We start from the raw sequence: 19,735 nt of genomic DNA, 5'->3' as shown, positions 1-19,735 counted from the left end.
GCCAAGAAAGCATATGTCCCTGAAGCACCGTTAGGTGACGCACCCATTTTCCCAGCAACTCAAGATGTTATGAACGCCTAGCGGTCGCGTAGTGATGATTACTCCCTGGTTCAGTGCGGCATGCTTTACAGCTTAGAACCGGGGCTCCAAAAGCGTTTTGAGCAGCACGGAGCATATGATATGTTCCAAGAGCTGAAAATGGTTTTCCAAGCTCATGCCTGGGTCGAGAGATATGAAGTCTCCGACAAATTCTACAGTTGTAAGATGGAGGAAAACAGTTCTGTCAGTGAGCATATACTCACTATGTCTGGGTTACACAACCATTTGTCTCAGTTGGGAGTTAATCTCCCAGATGACTCGGTCATTGACAGGATCCTCCAGTCACTCCCACCTAGCTACAAGAGCTTTGTGATGAACTACAATATGCAGGGGATGGAGAAGTCCATTCCTGAGTTATATTCAATGCTGAAATCAACGGAGGTGGAGATCAAAAAGGAACATCAAGTGTTGATGGTGAATACGACCACTAGTTTTAAGAAGGGCAAGGGTAAAAAGAACTTCAAGAAGAACGGCAAGGGAGTTGCCGCGCTTGGTAAATCAGTTGCCGGGAAGAAGCCAAAGAATGGACCCAAGCCCGAGACTCAGTGCTTTTATTGCAAGGGAAATGGTCACTGGAAGCGGAACTGCCCCAAGTACTTAGCGGATAAGAAGGCCGGCAATACCAAAGGTATATATGATATACATGTTATTGATGTGTACCTTACCAGCACTCGTAGTAGCTCCTGGGTATTTGATACTGGTGCAGTTGCTCATATTTGTAACTCAAAACAGGAGTTGCGGAATAAGCGGAGACTGGCGAAGGACGAGGTGACGATGCGCGTCCGGAATGGTTCCAAGGTCGATGTGATCACCGTCGGCACGCTACCTCTACATTTACCTATGGGATTAGTTTTAAACCTCAATAATTGTTATTTAGTGCCAGCTTTGAGCATGAACATTGTATCTGGATCTCGTTTATGCGAGATGGCTACTCATTTAAATCCGAGAATAATGGTTGTTCTATTTATATGAGAGATATGTTTGGGAACCACTAGGGATCAGACTACTGATCCCTAGCTTCCTATCAGACCAGTCCTGGGTCGTTGGATTACTTTTCTATCGAGCGTCTGATGGCGAAGTAAATGTGCACTGGGTTAGCGATTGTTATACTATTCCTTAAATCACGGCAGGCTACCAAATTGATGCACCTACCAGATGCATGCACCGACGTGATGGAAGCATCTCTTAACTGCTTCCGTGAGTCCTGGAGTATCCTGAAAATAATTCTGGTTAATTAAGATTACTTTCAACAACTAAAATCTACTAGAAGTATATTTTTCTAAGGTGCATTTTTAAGCTGATGCAACATGGTTGTTCCATGGAAGCATTCCTTTCACCGATGGATGCATACCCATCAAATAACATCTAGTGCACTTTTTCTGATTGATTTAATGCGCTGGCGAAAATAGTTGTTGTGCCATGGAAACAGTCCTTTTGATCGATGGAAGCATTGTACTTTGTAGTGAGGCGAAAACATATTGTTCAACAGAATCATTTGACCTATGAATATTTTTAGGAGCTTCGGAGTTCGGACCCAAATGTTTGGTGTAAAGGAAGATGATCTTTTCTGTCTAATGGAAACTTTGCTTCGCAAAGAAATCACGCGGATGCACAGCAAGAATCATCAAACAGTGAAAGAAATTAATCCAATATGAACAAAAATTTACAGCTCTGTTTTGCAACAAGACTAAAGACTATTACAACACTATTTTCCAGTTCATTGTAGACTGCGTAGCGGCGGGCGCTTGACAATTGATCATAATCCATGCATGACATGAGCTCTACATCGTTCACTGTACCGCCTGCAACTTAGGGCAGTGCCTGGTTGATCTCGGCTTGTACGCACTCAGCATATTAGACAAAGAAGCACACCTGGAACCTGGTACAGCAAAAATTATGTACGATTGAAGCATTAAGTGAAAGAACGAAGCACACACTAGTATATGATAATGAGTGAAGCAAAATGTTTGTACAATAGAAGTGGCAGAGACTTACAATTGTTAGATGAACAGATCCTGGGACAACATATAAGACACCTCGGAAGCATAAAAAGTTGTCTGCTAACATGATTAGATGCATAAGGGTGTGCTTCGTGAATAAATTAAGATATACTCAATGTTAGACAATATATAATATGGACATAGGCTGTTGTTAATATAATCATAAACATGGATAAAAATGAGCTATTTTCAGTTAGAACACTAAATTTGCAAGCCTAATGTGGAGTATTGACACAAGCTATCTAGACTGACGAAGCACACATCTACAATGTTTAGGAAGCATGGATATTTGAACGCATCAAATTCATGCTATCGCAACATAAAACAAGAATACGAAAAAGTAGAAGCAGGGAAGAAGCATATGTATGATGCATATATGTGAAGCATGGATATTTGGAACCATCATATTCATAATCTCAACATAGCTTGTAAATAACGGAAGCACAAAATTTTATAATTGAGAATTACCAATGCTACCACCTATATGTGAGAGCACAATTTTCAGATCTAGACAAGAAATTTTATCAAAAGTAGTTGTTGTCTGGGACTTTTGGTAAGGCCAAACACAAATCAGTGGGCAAATACAAGATATCAAGATAGATCAGATTGAGTAGAATATGGTACATTCTTAGCCGGTGTCAGCAATGCAATTCAAAATAAAAGCAACAATTGGCTGCATTCTGCAGATTTGCAGTTCATAGTTGAAAATAAACAGGAGGAAAAGAAATCTAGCGTAGTTGAGGACGCGAGGAAGGCGTGCACCGTGCACCATGAAGTTATTGATGCCGATAAGGAAAGGTTAGACGAGCTGCAACAGCAGCCTCTCCTTCGGCTGGTTCTCCTCCAGGATTGTCTACTTCTCCTCTCTGCCACGGAGTTCTCCTCAGCGGCAGGGCGGATGAGGCACCAAGGCTGAGATGCAGAGTAAAGGTGGAGCATAGCATGCTGGTGGTGTAGATCGACGGGACGGCTCGATGGAGGGACGGCGGCGCACAAGCACCGGTGGGTCGCTGTGTTCGATAGACCAGCGAAGAAAGGATGGTTACGGAAGTAGGGGAATTTGGGATACATGGGCACTAAACAAATCTGGTGCGTGATTAAAGGGTTGTTTGAACGGGCCGTAGAGGAGGCCCTCAGCCCTGCGATGCATCAAGAATCGACGGCATGGGAGACGTCCGACGAAGTGAAGCGGTCAGCCGTATGGTAGGAAGCGTTTCCCGATATGTTTTATGGTCATGCCCCGCTGGTCAATGGTTTATTCTTATTGAATCTCGAACGTGATGTTACACATATTCATAGTGTGAATACCAAAAGATGTAAGGTTAATAATGATAGTCCCACATACTTGTGGCACTGCCGCCTTGGTCACATTGGTGTCAAACGCATGAAGAAGCTCCATGCAGATGGACTTTTGGAGTCTCTTGATTATGAATCATTTGACACATGCGAACCATGCCTCATGGGCAAGATGACCAAGACTCTGTTCTCCGGAACAATGGAGCGAGCAACCAACTTATTGGAAATCATACATACTGATGTGTGCGGTCCAATGAGTGTTGAGGCTCGCGGTGGCTATCGTGATGTTCTCACTCTCACTGATGACTTAAGTAGATATGGGTATGTCTACTTGATCAAACACAAGTCTGAGACCTTTGAAAAGTTCAAGGAATTTCAGAGTGAGGTGGAGAATCAACGTGACAGGAAAATAAAGTTCTTACGATCAGATCATGGAGGAGAATATTTGAGTCACGAGTTTGGTACGCACTTAAGGAAATGTGGAATCGTTTCACAACTCACGCCGCCTAGAACACCTCAGCGTAACGGTGTGTCCGAACGTCGTAATCGCACTCTATTGGATATGGTGCGATCTATGATGTCTCTTACCGATTTACCGCTATCATTTTGGGGTTATGCTTTAGAGACAGCTACATTCACTTTAAATAGGGCACCGTCTAAATCCATTGAGACGACACCGTATGAATTATGGTCTGGGAAGAAACCTAAGCCGTCGTTTCTAAAAGTTTGTGGATGCGACGCTTATGTCAAGAAACTTCAACCTGAAAAGCTCGAACCCAAGTCAGAAAAATGCGTCTTCATAGGATACCCTAAGGAAACCATTGGGTATACCTTCTACCTCAGATCTGAAGGCAAGATCTTTGTTGCTAAGAACGGATCCTTTCTGGAGAAAGAGTTTCTCTCAAAAGAAGTAAGTGCAAGAAAAGTAGAACTTGATGAAGTACTGCCTCTTGAACCAGAAAGTAGCGCAGCTCAGGAAAATGTTTCTGTGGTGCCTGCACCGACTAGAGAGGAAGTTAATGATGATGATCAAGGAACTTCAGATCAAGTTGCTACTGAACTTCGTAGGTCCACAAGGACACGTTCCACACCAGAATGGTATGGCAACCCTGTCCTGGAAATAATGTTGTTGGACAACGGTGAACCTTCGAACTATGAAGAAGCGATGGCGGGCCTAGATTCCAACAAATGGCTTGAAGCCATGAAATTCGAGATAGGATCCATGTATGAAAACAAAGTATGGACTTTGACAGACTTGCCCGATAATCGGCGAGCCGTAGAAAATAAGTGGATCTTTAAAAAGAAGACATACGCGGATGGTAATGTGACCATCTATAAGGCTCGACTTGTCGCTAAGGGTTATCGACAAGTTCAAGGGGTTGACTACAATGACATCTTCTCACCCGTAGCGGAGCTGAAGTCCGTCCGAATCATGTTAGCGATTGCCACATTCTATGATTATGAAATATGGCAAATGGACATCAAAACGGCATTCCTTAATGGTTTCCTTAAGGAAGAATTGTATATGATGCAGCCGGAAGGTTTTGTTGATCCTAAGAATGCTGACAAGGTATGCAAGCTCCAGCGCTCAATCTATGGGCTGGTGCAAGCATCTCGGAGTTGGAACATTTGCTTTGATGAGATGATCAAGGCGTTTGGGTTTACACGGACTTATGGAGAAGCATGCGTTTTCAAGAATGTGAGTGGGAGCTCTGTAGCATTTCTCATATTATATGTGGATGACATACTATTGATGGGAAATGATATACAATTTTTGGAAAGCATAAAGGCCTACTTGAATAAGTGTTTTTCAATGAAGGACCTTGGAGAAGCTGCTTACATATTAGGCATCAAGATCTATAGAGATAGATCGAGACGCCTCATTGGTCTTTCACAAAGCACATACCTTGACAAGATATTGAAGAAGTTCAATATGGATCAGTCCAAGAAGGGGTTCTTGCCTGTATTGCAAGGTATGAGATTGAGCATGGCTCAATGCCTGACCACGTCAGAAGATAGATAAAAGATGAGTGTCATCCCCTATGCCTCGGCCATAGGGTCTATTATGTATGCCATGCTGTGTACCAGACCTGATGTGAACCTTGCCGTAAGTTTGGTAGGAAGGTACCAAAGTAATCCCGGCATGGAACACTGGACAACGGTCAAGAATATCCTGAAGTACCCGAAAAGGACTAAGGATATGTTTCTCGTTTATGGAGGTGATGAAGAGCTCGTCGTAAAGGGTTACGTCGATGCTAGCTTGGACACAGATCTGGATGACTCCAAGTCACAAACTGGATACATGTATATTTTGAATGGTGGGGCAGTCAGCTGGTGCAGTTGCAAGCAAAGCATCGTGGCGGGATCTACATCTGAAGCGGAGTACATGGCAGCCTCGGAGGCAGCACATGAAGCAATCTGGATGAAGGAGTTCATTACCGACCTAGGAGTTATTCCCAATGTGTCGGGCCTGATGACTCTCTTCTGTGACAACACTGGAGCTATTGCCCTTGCCAGGGAGCCCAGGTTTCACAAGAAGACCAGGCATATCAAGCATCGCTTCAACTCCATTCGTGAAAATGTTCAAGATGGAGACATAGATATTTGTAAAGTGCATACAGACCTGAATGTCGCAGATCCGTTGACTAAACCTCTTCCACGAGCAAAACATGATCAACACCAGAACTCTATGGGTGTTCGATTCATCACAATGTAACTAGATTATTGACTCTAGTGCAAGTGGGAGACTGTTGGAAATATGCCCTAGAGGCAATAATAAAATGGTTATTATTATATTTCCTTGTTCATGATAATTGTCTATTGTTCATGCTATAATTGTGTTATCAGGAAATCGTAATACATGTGTGAATACATAGACCACAACATGTCCCTAGTGAGCCTCTAGTTGACTAGCTTGTTGATCAATAGATGGTTACGGTTTCCTGACCATGGACATTGGATGTCGTTGATAACGGGATCACATCATTAGGAGAATGATGTGATGGACAAGATCCAATCCTAAGCATAGCACAAGATCGTATAGTTCTTCTGCTAAAGCTTTTGTAATGTCAAGTATCATTTCCTTAGACCATCAGATTGTGCAACTCCCGGATACCGTAGGAATGCTTTTGGTGTACCAAACGTCACAACGTAACTGGGTGGCTATAAAGGTACACTACAGGTATCTCCAAAAGTGTCTGTTGGGTTGGCACGAATCGAGACTAGGATTTGTCACTCCGTACGACGGAGAGGTATCTCTGGGCCCACTCGGTAATGCATCATCATAATGAGCTCAATGTGACTAAGCAGTTAGTCATGGGATCATGCATTACGGAACGAGTAAAGTGACTTGCCGGTAACGAGATTGAATGAGGTATTGGGATACCGACGATCGAATCTTGGGCAAGTAACATACCGATTGAATCCCCGACATCGTTGTTCATCCGATGAGATCATCGTGGAACATGTGGGAACCAACATGAGTATCGAGATCCCGCTGTTGGTTATTGGCCGGAGAGATGTCTCAGTCATGTCTGCATGATTCCCGAACCCGTAGGGTCTACACACTTAAGGTTTGGTGACGCTAGAGTTGTTATGGGAATTAGTATGTGGTTACCGAATGTTGTTTGGAGTCCCGGATGAGATCCCGGACATCACGAGGAGTTCCGGAACGGTCCGGAGATAAAGATTGTTGGAAATATGCCCTAGAGGCAATAATAAAATGGTTATTATTATATTTCCTTGTTCATGATAATTGTCTATTGTTCATGCTATAATTGTGTTATTCCGAAATCGTAATACATGTGTGAACACATAGACCACAACATGTCCCTAGTGAGCCTCTAGTTGACTAGCTCGTTGATCAACAGATAGTCATGGTTTCCTGACTATGGACATTGGATGTCATTGATAACGGGATCACATCATCAGTAGAATGATGTGATGTACAAGACCCAATCCTAAGCATAGCACAAAAGATCGTGTAGTTCGTTTGCTAGAGCTTTTCCAATGTCAAGTATCATTTCCTTAGACCTTGAGATTGTGCAACTCCCGGATACCGTAGGAGTGCTTTGGGTGTACCAAACGTCACAACGTAACTGGGTGACTATAAAGGTGCACTACGGGTATCTCCGAAAGTGTCTGTTGGGTTGGCACGGATCGAGACTGGGATTTGTCACTCCGTATGACGGAGAGGTATCTCTGGGCCCACTCGGTAATGCATTATCATAATGAGCTCAATGTGACTAAGGAGTTAGCCACGGGATCATGCATTACGGTACGAGTAAAGTGACTTGCCGGTAACGAGATTGAACAAGGTATTGGGATACCGACGATCGAATCTCGGGCAAGTAACGTACCGATTGACAAAGGGAATTGTATACGGGATTGATTGAATCCTCGACATCGTGGTTCATCCGATGAGATCATCGTGGAACATGTGGGAGCCAACATGGGTATCCAGATCCCGCTGTTGGTTATTGACCGGAGAGTCGTCTCGGTCATGTCTGCATGTCTCCCGAACCCGTAGGGTCTACACACTTAAGGTTCGGTGACGCTAGGGTTGTAGAGATATTAGTATGCGGAAACCCGAAAGTTGTTCGGAGTCCCGGATGAGATCCCGGACGTCACGAGGAGTTCCGGAATGGTCCGGAGGTGAAGAATTATATATAGGAAGTCCAGTTTCGGCCACCGGGAAAGTTTTAGGGGTTATCGGTATTGTACCGGGACCACCGGCAGGGTCCTGGGGGTCCACCGGGTGGGGCCACCTATCCCGGAGGGCCCCATGGGCTCAAGTGGGGAGGGGAACCAGCCACTGGTGGGCTGGTGCGCCCCCATGGGCCTCCCCTGCGCCTAGGGTTGGAAACCCTGGGGGTGGGGGGCGCCCCACTTGGCTTGGGGGGCAAGCCACCCCCTTGGCCGCCGCCCCCCCCCTCAGATGGGATCTCCAGGGGGCCGGCGCCCCCCAGGACCCCTATAAATAGTGGGGGGAGGGAGGGCAGCAGTACCCTAGCCCCTGGCGCCTCCCTCTCCCTCCCGTGACACCTCTCTCTCCCGCTTGCGCTTGGCGAAGCCCTGCCGGGATCCCTGCTACTTCCACCACCACGCCGTCGTGCTGCTGGATCTCCATCAACCTCTCCTTCCCCCTTGCTGGATCAAGAAGGAGGAGACGTCGCTGCTCCGTACGTGTGTTGAACGCGGAGGTGCCGTCCGTTCGGCGCTCGGTCATCGGTGATTTGGATCACGACGAGTACGACTCCATCAACCCCGTTCACTTGAACGCTTCCGCTCGCGATCTACAAGGGTATGTAGATGCACTCCTTCCTTCTCGTTGCTAGTAAACTCCATAGATGGATCTTGGTGATGCGTAGAAAATTTTAAAATTCTGCTACGATCCCCAACAGTGGCATCATGAGCCAGGCCTATGCGTAGTTACTATGCACGAGTAGAACACAAAGCAGTTGTGGGCGTAGATGTTGTCAATTTTTCTTGCCACTACTAGTCTTATCTTGTTTCGGCGGTATTGTGGGATGAAGCGGCCCGGACCGACCTTACACGTACGCTTACGTGAGACAGGTTCCACCGACTGACATGCACTAGTTGCATAAGGTGGCTAGCGGGTGTCTGTCTCTCCCACTTTAGTCGGAACGGATTCGATGAAAAGGGTCCTTATGAAGGGTAAATAGAAATTGGCATATCACGTTGTGGTTTTACGTAGGTAAGAAACGTTCTTGCTAGAAACCTATAGAAGCCACGTAAAAACTTGCAACAACAATTAGAGGACGTCTAACTTGTTTTTGCAGCATGTGCCTTGTGATGTGATATGGCCAAAAGGATGTGATGAATGAGATATATGTGATGTATGAGATTGATCATGTTCTTGTAATAGGAATCACGACTTGCATGTCGATGAGTATGACAACCGGCAGGAGCCATAGGAGTTGTCTTTATTTTTGTATGACCTGCGTGTCATTGAATAACGCCATGTAAATTACTTTACTTTATTGCTAAACACGTTAGCCATAGAAGTAGAAGTAATCGTTGGCGTGACAACTTCATGAAGACACGATGATGGAGATCATGGTGTCATGCCGGTGACGAAGATGATCATGGCGCCCCGAAGATGGAGATCAAAGGAGCAAAATGATATTGGCCATATCATGTCACTATTTGATTGCATGTGATGTTTATCATGTTTTACATCTTATTTGCTTAGAACGACGGTAGTAAGTAAGATGATCCCTTATAATAATTTCAAGAAAGTGTTCCCCCTAACTGTGCACCGTTGCGAAGGTTCGTTGTTTCGAAGCACCACGTGATGATCGGGTGTGATAGATTCTAACGTTCGCATACAACGGGTGTTGACGAGCCTAGCATGTACAGACATGGCCTCGGAACACACGCAATACACTTAGGTTGACTTGACGAGCCTAGCATGTACAGACATGGCCTCGGAACACGGAAGACCGAAAGGTCGAGCATGAGTCGTATAGAAGATACGATCAACATGGAGATGTTCACCGATCTTGACTAGTCCGTCTCACGTGATGATCGGACACGGCCTAGTTAACTCGGATCATGTTTCACTTAGATGACTGGAGGGATGTCTATCTGAGTGGGAGTTCATTGAATAATTTGATTAGATGAACTTAATTATCATGAACTTAGTCTAAAATCTTTACAATATGTCTTGTAGATCAAATGGCCCACGTTGCCCTCAACTTCAACGCGTTCCTAGAGAAAACCAAGCTGAAAGATGATGGCAGCAACTATACGGACTGGGTCCGGAACCTGAGGATCATCCTCATAGCTGCCAAGAAAGATTATGTCCTAGAAGCACCGCTAGGTGAAGCACCCATCCCAGAGAACCAAGACGTTATGAACGCTTGGCAATCACGTGCTGATGATTACTCCCTCGTTCAGTGCGGCATGCTTTACAGCTTAGAACCGGGGCTCCAAAAGCGTTTTGAGAAACATGGAGCATATGAGATGTTCGAAGAGCTGAAAATGGTTTTCCAAGCTCATGCCCGGGTCGAGAGATATGAAGTCTCCGACAAGTTCTTCAGTTGTAAAATGGAGGAAAATAGTTCTGTCAGTGAGCACATACTCAAAATGTCTGGGTTACACAACCGCTTGTCTCAGCTGGGAGTTAATCTCCCGGATGACGCGGTCATTGACAGAATCCTTCAGTCGCTTCCACCAAGCTACAAGAGCTTTGTGATGAACTTCAATATGCAGGGGATGGAAAAGACCATTCCTGAGGTATATTCAATGCTGAAATCAGCGGAGGTGGAGATCAAAAAGGAACATCAAGTGTTGATGGTGAATAAAACCACTAAGTTCAAGAAAGGCAAGGGTAAGAAGAACTTCAAGAAGGACGGCAAGGGAGTTGCCGCGCCCGGTAAGCCAGTTACCGGGAAGAAGTCAAAGAATGGACCCAAGCCTGAGACTGAGTGCTTTTATTGCAAGGGAAGTGGTCACTGGAAGCGGAACTGCCCCAAATACTTAGCGGACAAGAAGGCCGGCAACACCAAAGGTATATGTGATATACATGTAATTGATGTGTACCTTACCAGTACTCGTAGTAGCTCCTGGGTATTTGATACCGGTGCGGTTGCTCATATTTGTAACTCAAAACAGGAGCTGCGGAATAAGCGGAGACTGGCGAAGGACGAGGTGACGATGCGCGTCGGGAATGGTTCCAAGGTCGATGTGATCGCCGTCGGCACGCTACCTCTACATTTACCTATGGGATTAGTTTTAAACCTCAATAATTGTTATTTAGTGCCAGCTTTGAGCATGAACATTGTATCAGGATCTCGTTTAATTCGAGATGGCTACTCATTTAAATCCGAGAATAATGGTTGTTCTATTTATATGAGAGATATGTTTTATGGTCATGCCCCGCTGGTCAATGGTTTATTCTTAATGAATCTCGAACGTGATGTTACACATATTCATAGTGTGAATACCAAAAGATGTAAAGTTGATAACGATAGTCCCACATACTTGTGGCACTGCCGCCTTGGTCACATTGGTGTCAAACGCATGAAGAAGCTCCATGCAGATGGACTTTTGGAGTCTCTTGATTACGAATCATTTGACACGTGCGAACCATGCCTCATGGGTAAGATGACCAAGACTCCGTTCTCCGGAACAATGGAGCGAGCAACCAACTTATTGGAAATCATACATACTGATGTGTGCGGTCCAATGAGTGTTGAGGCTCGCGGTGGCTATCGTTATGTTCTCACTCTCACTGATGACTTAAGTAGATATGGGTATGTCTACCTAATGAAACACAAGTCTGAGACCTTTGAAAAGTTCAAGGAATTTCAGAGTGAGGTTGAGAATCAACGTGACAGGAAAATAAAGTTCCTACGATCAGATCGTGGAGGGGAATATTTAAGTCACGAATTTGGCACACACTTAAGGAAATGTGGAATAGTTTCACAACTCACGCCGCCTGGAACACCTCAGCGAAATGGTGTGTCCGAACGTCGTAATCGCACTCTATTGGATATGGTGCGATCTATGATGTCTCTTACCGATCTACCGCTCTCATTTTGGGGCTATGCTTTAGAGACTGCCGCATTCACTTTAAATAGGGCTCCGTCGAAATCCGTTGAGACGACACCGTATGAATTATGGTTTGGGAAGAAACCTAAGCTGTCGTTTCTAAAAGTTTGGGGATGCGATGCTTATGTCAAGAAACTTCAACCTGAAAAGCTCGAACCCAAGTCGGAGAAATGCGTCTTCATAGGATACCCCAAGGAAACCATTGGGTATACCTTCTACCTCAGATCCGAAGGCAAGATCTTTGTTGCCAAGAACGGGTCCTTTCTGGAGAAAGAGTTTCTCTCGAAAGAAGTGAGTGGGAGGAAAGTGGAACTTGATGAGGTGATAGTCACCCCTTCCGAACCGGAAAGTAGCGCAGCGCGGGAAGATGTTCCTGTGGTGCCTACACCGACTGGGGAGGAAGTTAATGATGATGATCATGAAGCTTCGGATCAAGTTACTGCTGAACTTCGTAGGTCCACAAGGACACGTTCCGCACCAGAGTGGTACGGCAACCCTGTCCTGGAAATCATGTTGTTAGACAACGGTGAACCTTCGAACTATGAAGAAGCGATGGCGGGCCTGGATTCCGACAAATGGCTAGAAGCCATGAAATCCGAGATAGGATCCATGTATGAAAACGAAGTGTGGACTTTGACAGACTTGCCCGATGATCGGCGAGCGATAGAAAACAAATGGATCTTTAAGAAGAAGACGGACGTGGAAGGTAATGTTACCATCTATAAAGCTCGACTTGTCGCTAAGGGTTATCGACAAGTTCAAGGGGTTGACTACGATGAGACTTTCTCACCCGTAGCGAAGCTGAAGTCCGTCCGAATCATGTTAGCAATTGCCGCATACTATGATTATGAGATATGGCAGATGGACGTCAAAACGGCATTCCTTAACGGCTTTCTTAAGGAAGAATTGTATATGATGCAGCCGGAAGGTTTTGTCGATCCTAAGAATGCTAACAAGGTATGCAAGCTCCAGCGCTCCATCTATGGGCTGGTGCAAGCATCTCGGAGTTGGAACATTCGATTTGATGAGATGATCAAAGCGTTTGGGTTTACACAGACTTATGGAGAAGCCTGTGTTTACAAGAAAGTGAGTGGGAGCTCTGTAGCATTTCTCTTATTATATGTGGATGACATACTATTGATGGGAAATGATATAGAATTCTTGGAAAGTATAAAGGCCTATTTGAATAAGTGTTTTTCAATGAAGGACCTTGGAGAAGCTGCTTATATATTAGGCATCAAGATCTATAGAGATAGATCAAGACGCCTCATTGGTCTTTCACAGAGTACGTACCTTGACAAGATATTGAAGAAGTTCAATATGGATCAGTCCAAGAAGGGGTTCTTGCCTGTATTGCAAGGTGTGCAATTGAGCACGGCTCAATGCCCGACCACGGCAGAAGATAGAGAAAAGATGAGTGTCATCCCCTATGCCTCGGCCATAGGGTCTATTATGTATGCCATGCTGTGTACCAGACCTGATGTAAACCTTGCCGTAAGTTTGGTAGGAAGGTACCAAAGTAATCCCGGCATGGAACACTGGACAGCGGTCAAGAATATCCTGAAGTACCTGAAAAGGACTAAGGATATGTTTCTCGTTTATGGAGGTGACGAAGAGCTCGTCGTAAAGGGTTACGTCGACGCTAGCTTCGACACAGATCTGGATGACTCGAAGTCACAAACCGGATACGTGTATATTTTGAATGGAGGGGCAGTAAGCTGGTGCAGTTGCAAGCAAAGCGTCGTGGCGGGATCTACATGTGAAGCGGAGTACATGGCGGCCTCAGAGGCAGCGCAAGAAGCAATCTGGATGAAGGAGTTCATTACTGACCTAGGGGTGATTCCCAATGCGTCGGGCCCGATGACTCTCTTCTGTGACAACACTGGAGCTATTGCCCTTGCCAAGGAGCCCAGGTTTCACAGGAAGACCAGGCATATCAAGCGTCGCTTCAACTCCATTCGTGAAAGTGTTCAGAATGGAGACATAGATATTTGTAAAGTACATACGGACCTGAATGTAGCAGATCCGTTGACTAAACCTCTCCCTAGAGCAAAACATGATCAACACCAGAACTCTATGGGTGTTCGATTCATCACAATGTAACTAGATTATTGACTCTAGTGCAAGTGGGAGACTGTTGGAAATATGCCCTAGAGGCAATAATAAAATGGTTATTATTATATTTCCTTGTTCATGATAATTGTCTATTGTTCATGCTATAATTGTGTTATTCGGAAATCGTAATACATGTGTGAACACATAGACCACAACATGTCCCTAGTGAGCCTCTAGTTGACTAGCTCGTTGATCAACAGATAGTCATGGTTTCCTGACTATGGACATTGGATGTCATTGATAACGGGATCACATCATTAGGAGAATGATGTGATGGACAAGACCCAATCCTAAGCATAGCACAAAAGATCGTGTAGTTCGTTTGCTAGAGCTTTTCCAATGTCAAGTATCATTTCCTTAGACCATGAGATCGTGCAACTCCCGGATACCGTAGGAGTGCTTTGGGTGTACCAAACGTCACAACGTAACTGGGTGACTATAAAGGTGCACTACGGGTATCTCCGAAAGTGTCTGTTGGGTTGGCACGGATCGAGACTGGGATTTGTCACTCCGTATGACGGAGAGGTATCTCTGGGCCCACTCGGTAATGCATCATCATAATGAGCTCAATGTGACTAAGGAGTTAGCCACGGGATCATGCATTACGGTACGAGTAAAGTGACTTGCCGGTAACGAGATTGAACAAGGTATTGGGATACCGACGATCGAATCTCGGGCAAGTAACGTACCGATTGACAAAGGGAATTGTATACGGGATTGATTGAATCCTCGACATCGTGGTTCATCCGATGAGATCATCGTGGAACATGTGGGAGCCAACATGGGTATCCAGATCCCGCTGTTGGTTATTGACCGGAGAGCCGTCTCGGTCATGTCTGCATGTCTCCCGAACCCGTAGGGTCTACACACTTAAGGTTCGGTGACGCTAGGGTTGTAGAGATATTAGTATGCGGAAACCCGAAAGTTGTTCGGAGTCCCGGATGAGATCCCGGACGTCACGAGGAGTTCCGGAATGGTCCGGAGGTGAAGAATTATATATAGGAAGTCCAGTTTCGGCCACCGGGAAAGTTTCGGGGGTTATCGGTATTGTACCGGGACCACCGGAAGGGTCCCGGGGGTCCACCGGGTGGGGCCACCTATCCCGGAGGGCCCCATGGGCTGAAGTGGGGAGGGGAACCAGCCACTGGTGGGCTGGTGCGCCCCCCATGGGCCTCCCCTGCGCCTAGGGTTGGAAACCCTGGGGGTGGGGGGGCGCCCCACTTGGCTTGGGGGGCAAGCCACCCCCTTGGCCGCCGCCCCCCCCTCAGATGGGATCTCCAGGGGGCCGGCGCCCCCCCAGGACCCCTATAAATAGTGGGGGGAGGGAGGGCAGCAGTACCCTAGCCCCTGGCGCCTCCCTCTCCCTCCCGTGACACCTCTCCCTCCCGCTTGCGCTTGGCGAAGCCCTGCCGGGATCCCCGCTACTTCCACCACCACGCCGTCGTGCTGCTGGATATCCATCAACCTCTGCTTCCCCCTTGCTGGATCAAGAAGGAGGAGACATCGCTGCTCCGTACGTGTGTTGAACGCGGAGGTGCCATCCGTTCGGCGCTCGGTCATCGGTGATTTGGATCACGACGAGTACGACTCCATCAACCCCGTTCACTTGAACGCTTCCGCTCGCGATCTACAAGGGTATGTAGATGCACTCCTTCCTTCTCGTTGCTAGTAAACTCCATAGATGGATCTTGGTGATGCGTAGAAAATTTTAAAATTCTGCTACGATCCCCAACAAAGATTTATATATGGGAAGTCCTTATTCGGTCGCCGGAAGTGTTCGGGGGTTTATCGGTATTGTACCGGGACCACCGAAAGGGTTCCGGGGGTCCACCGGGAGGGTCCACCTGCCCCGGAGGGCCCAATGGGCTGAATATGGAGGGGAACCAGCCCCTAGGTGGGCTGGCGCCACCCCCCCTAGGGCCCATGCGCTTAGGGTTGGGGGAAACCCTAAAGGGGGCGCCCCCCTTGGCTTGGGGGGCAAGCCTCCCCCCTTGGTCGCCGCCCCCCTCTAGATCCATCTGGAGGGGGGCGACCCCCCTCTCCCTTGCCCCTATAAATAGAGGGGAGGTGGGAGGGGTGCCGCACCCTTCCCCTGGCGCAGCCCTCTCCCTCCCCAACACCTCCTCCTCCTCCGTAGTGCTTGGCGAAGCCCTGCCGGAGAACTGCAAGTTCCACCACCACGCCGTCGTGCTGCCGGAGCTCTCCCTCAACTTCTCCTCTCCCCTTGCTAGATCAAGAAGGAGGAGACGTCCCCGGGCTGTACGTGTGTTGAACGCGGAGGCGCCATCCTTTCGGCGTTAGATCGGATCTTCCGCGATTTGAATCGCCGCGAGTACGACTCCCTCATCCGCGTTCTAGTAACGCTTCCGCATCGCGATCTTCAAGGGTACGGAGATACACTCCCCTCTCTCTCGTTGCTAGTTTCTCCATAGATTGATCTTGGTGATGCGTAAATTTTTTTAATTTCTGCAACGATCCCCAACAATATGCATGACGTAGATGTTCGTTTAATTCTTATAGTTCATCTCACTCAAAATCATCTAGTTTTTATAAGCAAGCTAATCTATTTTAAGATTCATGGAATTGTGCGTTGTAAAGCATAAAGTAAAAACAAATAATGGCAAATCATGTAGAAAAACATTTGGGCAATTATGATACGGAAGATTCTATAAGAAAGAAGAAGTGCTTGTGTTTTGAGGTTTGTGCATTATGCTTAAGTTCAACCATGGAGTCTTCTAGATTGTACATGTGGCAAAATCTGGTGGAATGTAGATGATATCCAATGACCAGTAGTGCTCGAATTTGCCATCTCTGCATCGTCGGGTTGGTTTCATCCAACGAGCATCTTTCAAAGTTAAAAGTATTTGCACACTATATAAAAAATATATAATATAATATATAGGGGTATAGATATAGATATGTGATGCGAAAGCCACCCATCATCTCCAATTAGAATAGTGTGTCCATGCACGAATGCAATGTGGCCAAACAATGTCTGCCATTGGTATCTCAAATTCAAATCAGTCTGACCTTGTTCAATGTGTATACAGTATAGCATGCTCGTTTCCAAACCACACCACACATATCTCAGTTATATTCATGCATGCATGGGTTTCAAACATCATGATCTCTTATTCAAATATTTGAATTCAACTTTACATTGATTATGACCTCACCTAGTCTTTTACATCCACACAGTCGTCTTCTCTTTATAATTGTACCACTAACTTTCTCTCGTGCATGCATGCACACACACCACCACTCAGCATTATCCATCGCACACATGCAATCTTTTTCTTCAGGTCGGTCTCCCATGCATGCACACACACACACACATCCCCCTCTTCATCATATCGGGCATTCTTTATCTCTCACGTGCATGTGCAACGATCGATGTTCCTCTATGTGTGTGTATATATAGCTAGGTCTTTCCCAGTTTTCCACACAAACCGATCAATCTATATATCTAGTGAGGTCTCACCCTCTTTCCCACGTACACATCGATCAACCTATACCTCTGTATATAGGATTACATAGCTGATACACCCACATTACTTATATATCCAACGCCCCCATCTCATCGTCCATGCCTTCCGCTTCATCTCTCAGACGCGCACACAGTGGCGAAGACAGGGGGCAGCAAGGGCCCTGCCCCCTAACATCACTGTATACCGAGGCTAATATGAATGTGATCAGTAGATCAATTGCTGGTAAAATGGTTTAAGTTGATGAATTGGCCCTCCTCGTAAAAGATTAGCAATGCTTGGCCCCCTAGCTCGTTTATTTTTCATGGCTCCACCACTGCGTGCAACAGCGCACGTTCTCACCCCCTCTCTTTAAATATCGATCTCGCACTTGTGCACCGACTTCTATTTGTGTTGAGTTTATGTCTCATCAACTAGTGCCACTACTATTATATTCTAATCACACTTCTTCAATATCTTTGCCAATATCTTTGCACGAGAATTGATGACTGCAAGCTGAGCTAATACTTTGCATGCGCGTAACTACCCAGCATTTCCTCCATAGCAAATTCGGGGGCAAAATAGTCTAGTAATTTTTACCTCTTCGAGTTAGAGACATACATATACGATCTCGATGTAGATCATCATGTACTTTGTACCCCATATGAATACAATCAAGCAGGACATGGGGTTTTACCTCTTCGAGGGGGCGCGAACCTAGGTAAACATCGTGTCCCTCTTTTGTCCTAACACCATCAAGCTACGTCCACAGCTTGGGATCCCCTACCCAAGATCCGTCATTCGCACCAAGGCACAGAGCTTTCGCTTGCCAGCTCACCCGTGCCACTACGAGGTCACCAGGACAAGCTCAGCGAGGATTGACCCCCCCGATCCGGATCAGAGCGTAACCACTGTGAAGACAAAGAAGACACCTGACCCACCCGCCTCCACCCGTCCCATCGCCCACACGGCCAAGACAGACAATCACCACCGCTGTAGTGTTCCCCACTAGAGAGCCAAAACATGCAAACCGCCACCCCGGCATCCATGTCCAAGCCATAACCACCCACCCACATCACGGTGCACCCACCCCGGTAGGAGGAGTAAAAGGCATCTCCTTTTACTCCTAGCTCAACATCAACCATGAAGTCTGGATTGACACCTCCATGGTAGGAGGCATGGACACCTATGCCTCCAGCCAGTCCCGGTGGACCGAGGGAGACACAACTCCGTGACTACCAATGGTCGCCGCTGAGCACGCTCACACGACGCCATGTCCATGGTCTTCGACGCCAATCTGCCTGATGGACTCGCGATGTCCTGACCACCACCATCAACCACTGTACCCACGAGAAGAGGGACCTCGTCACCCGCGGGCACCACCCAAACTAGGCCCACCATCATCTACTCGGAGCGGAGATCTGGCCCATCCCGGGCCCAAGTCCTGGCCATCTTCGCCGAATGAGCACCCCGCACCCCCGGCCCGGACCTGGAAGAAGAGAGGCACCACCAGCACCCTGCTGCCAACCGCCGCCGCCCAAGCCGTAGCGACTGACCCGCCGATCGACGTAGCCACCCCCGCGACGGCCAAACCAGACCGGGGCAAGGGGAGATCCCTGCCACGACATAGCCATCCGCCCACCGGAGTCGCGAGGAGCATCCAAGGCCAGCCAGATTCATTGACGACTTCGAGCAGCTCCCTTGCACCGCGCCTGCAGCACCTGGCCAGGTCCCTCGATAGATCAGGGCCACCACTACGCGCCTGCAGCATACCCCCTCCGCCAATAGCCATGATCGCCTGGAGGCAGGGCCATGACCATCGGCCCATGCCTACCCGACCTGCGCCGCTCAACACACCAGACCAACAGGGCCGCCGTTATCTAGACCAACGCTTGCCCGCCGAGCACGCACCTTTGGAATCCGCGCAGCCCTACCATCTGCCCACGCTGCCGGTACGCCCGTCTGACTTGCTGCCGCCGCACCCTCGACACGGTGCCGCCTCGTGCTGCGCACACTATCGGGAGGGGAGAAATGCTCCCCCCCCCCGCCCGTCGCCGCCTACACTGACTGGGCTTTGCCCGACGACGTTGAAGGGGACGGAAGGCGAGGAGGGGGAGGGAAGCGACAAAAGCTAGGGTTCACACCCTGCGCACACTATCGGGCGAGACGAGTTTTCGATCAACT

Source organism: Triticum aestivum, chromosome 5D, assembly GCF_018294505.1.
Source record: "Triticum aestivum cultivar Chinese Spring chromosome 5D, IWGSC CS RefSeq v2.1, whole genome shotgun sequence".
Taxonomy (NCBI): Eukaryota; Viridiplantae; Streptophyta; class Magnoliopsida; order Poales; family Poaceae; genus Triticum; species Triticum aestivum.
Note: the sequence above shows the minus strand (reverse complement) of the source record.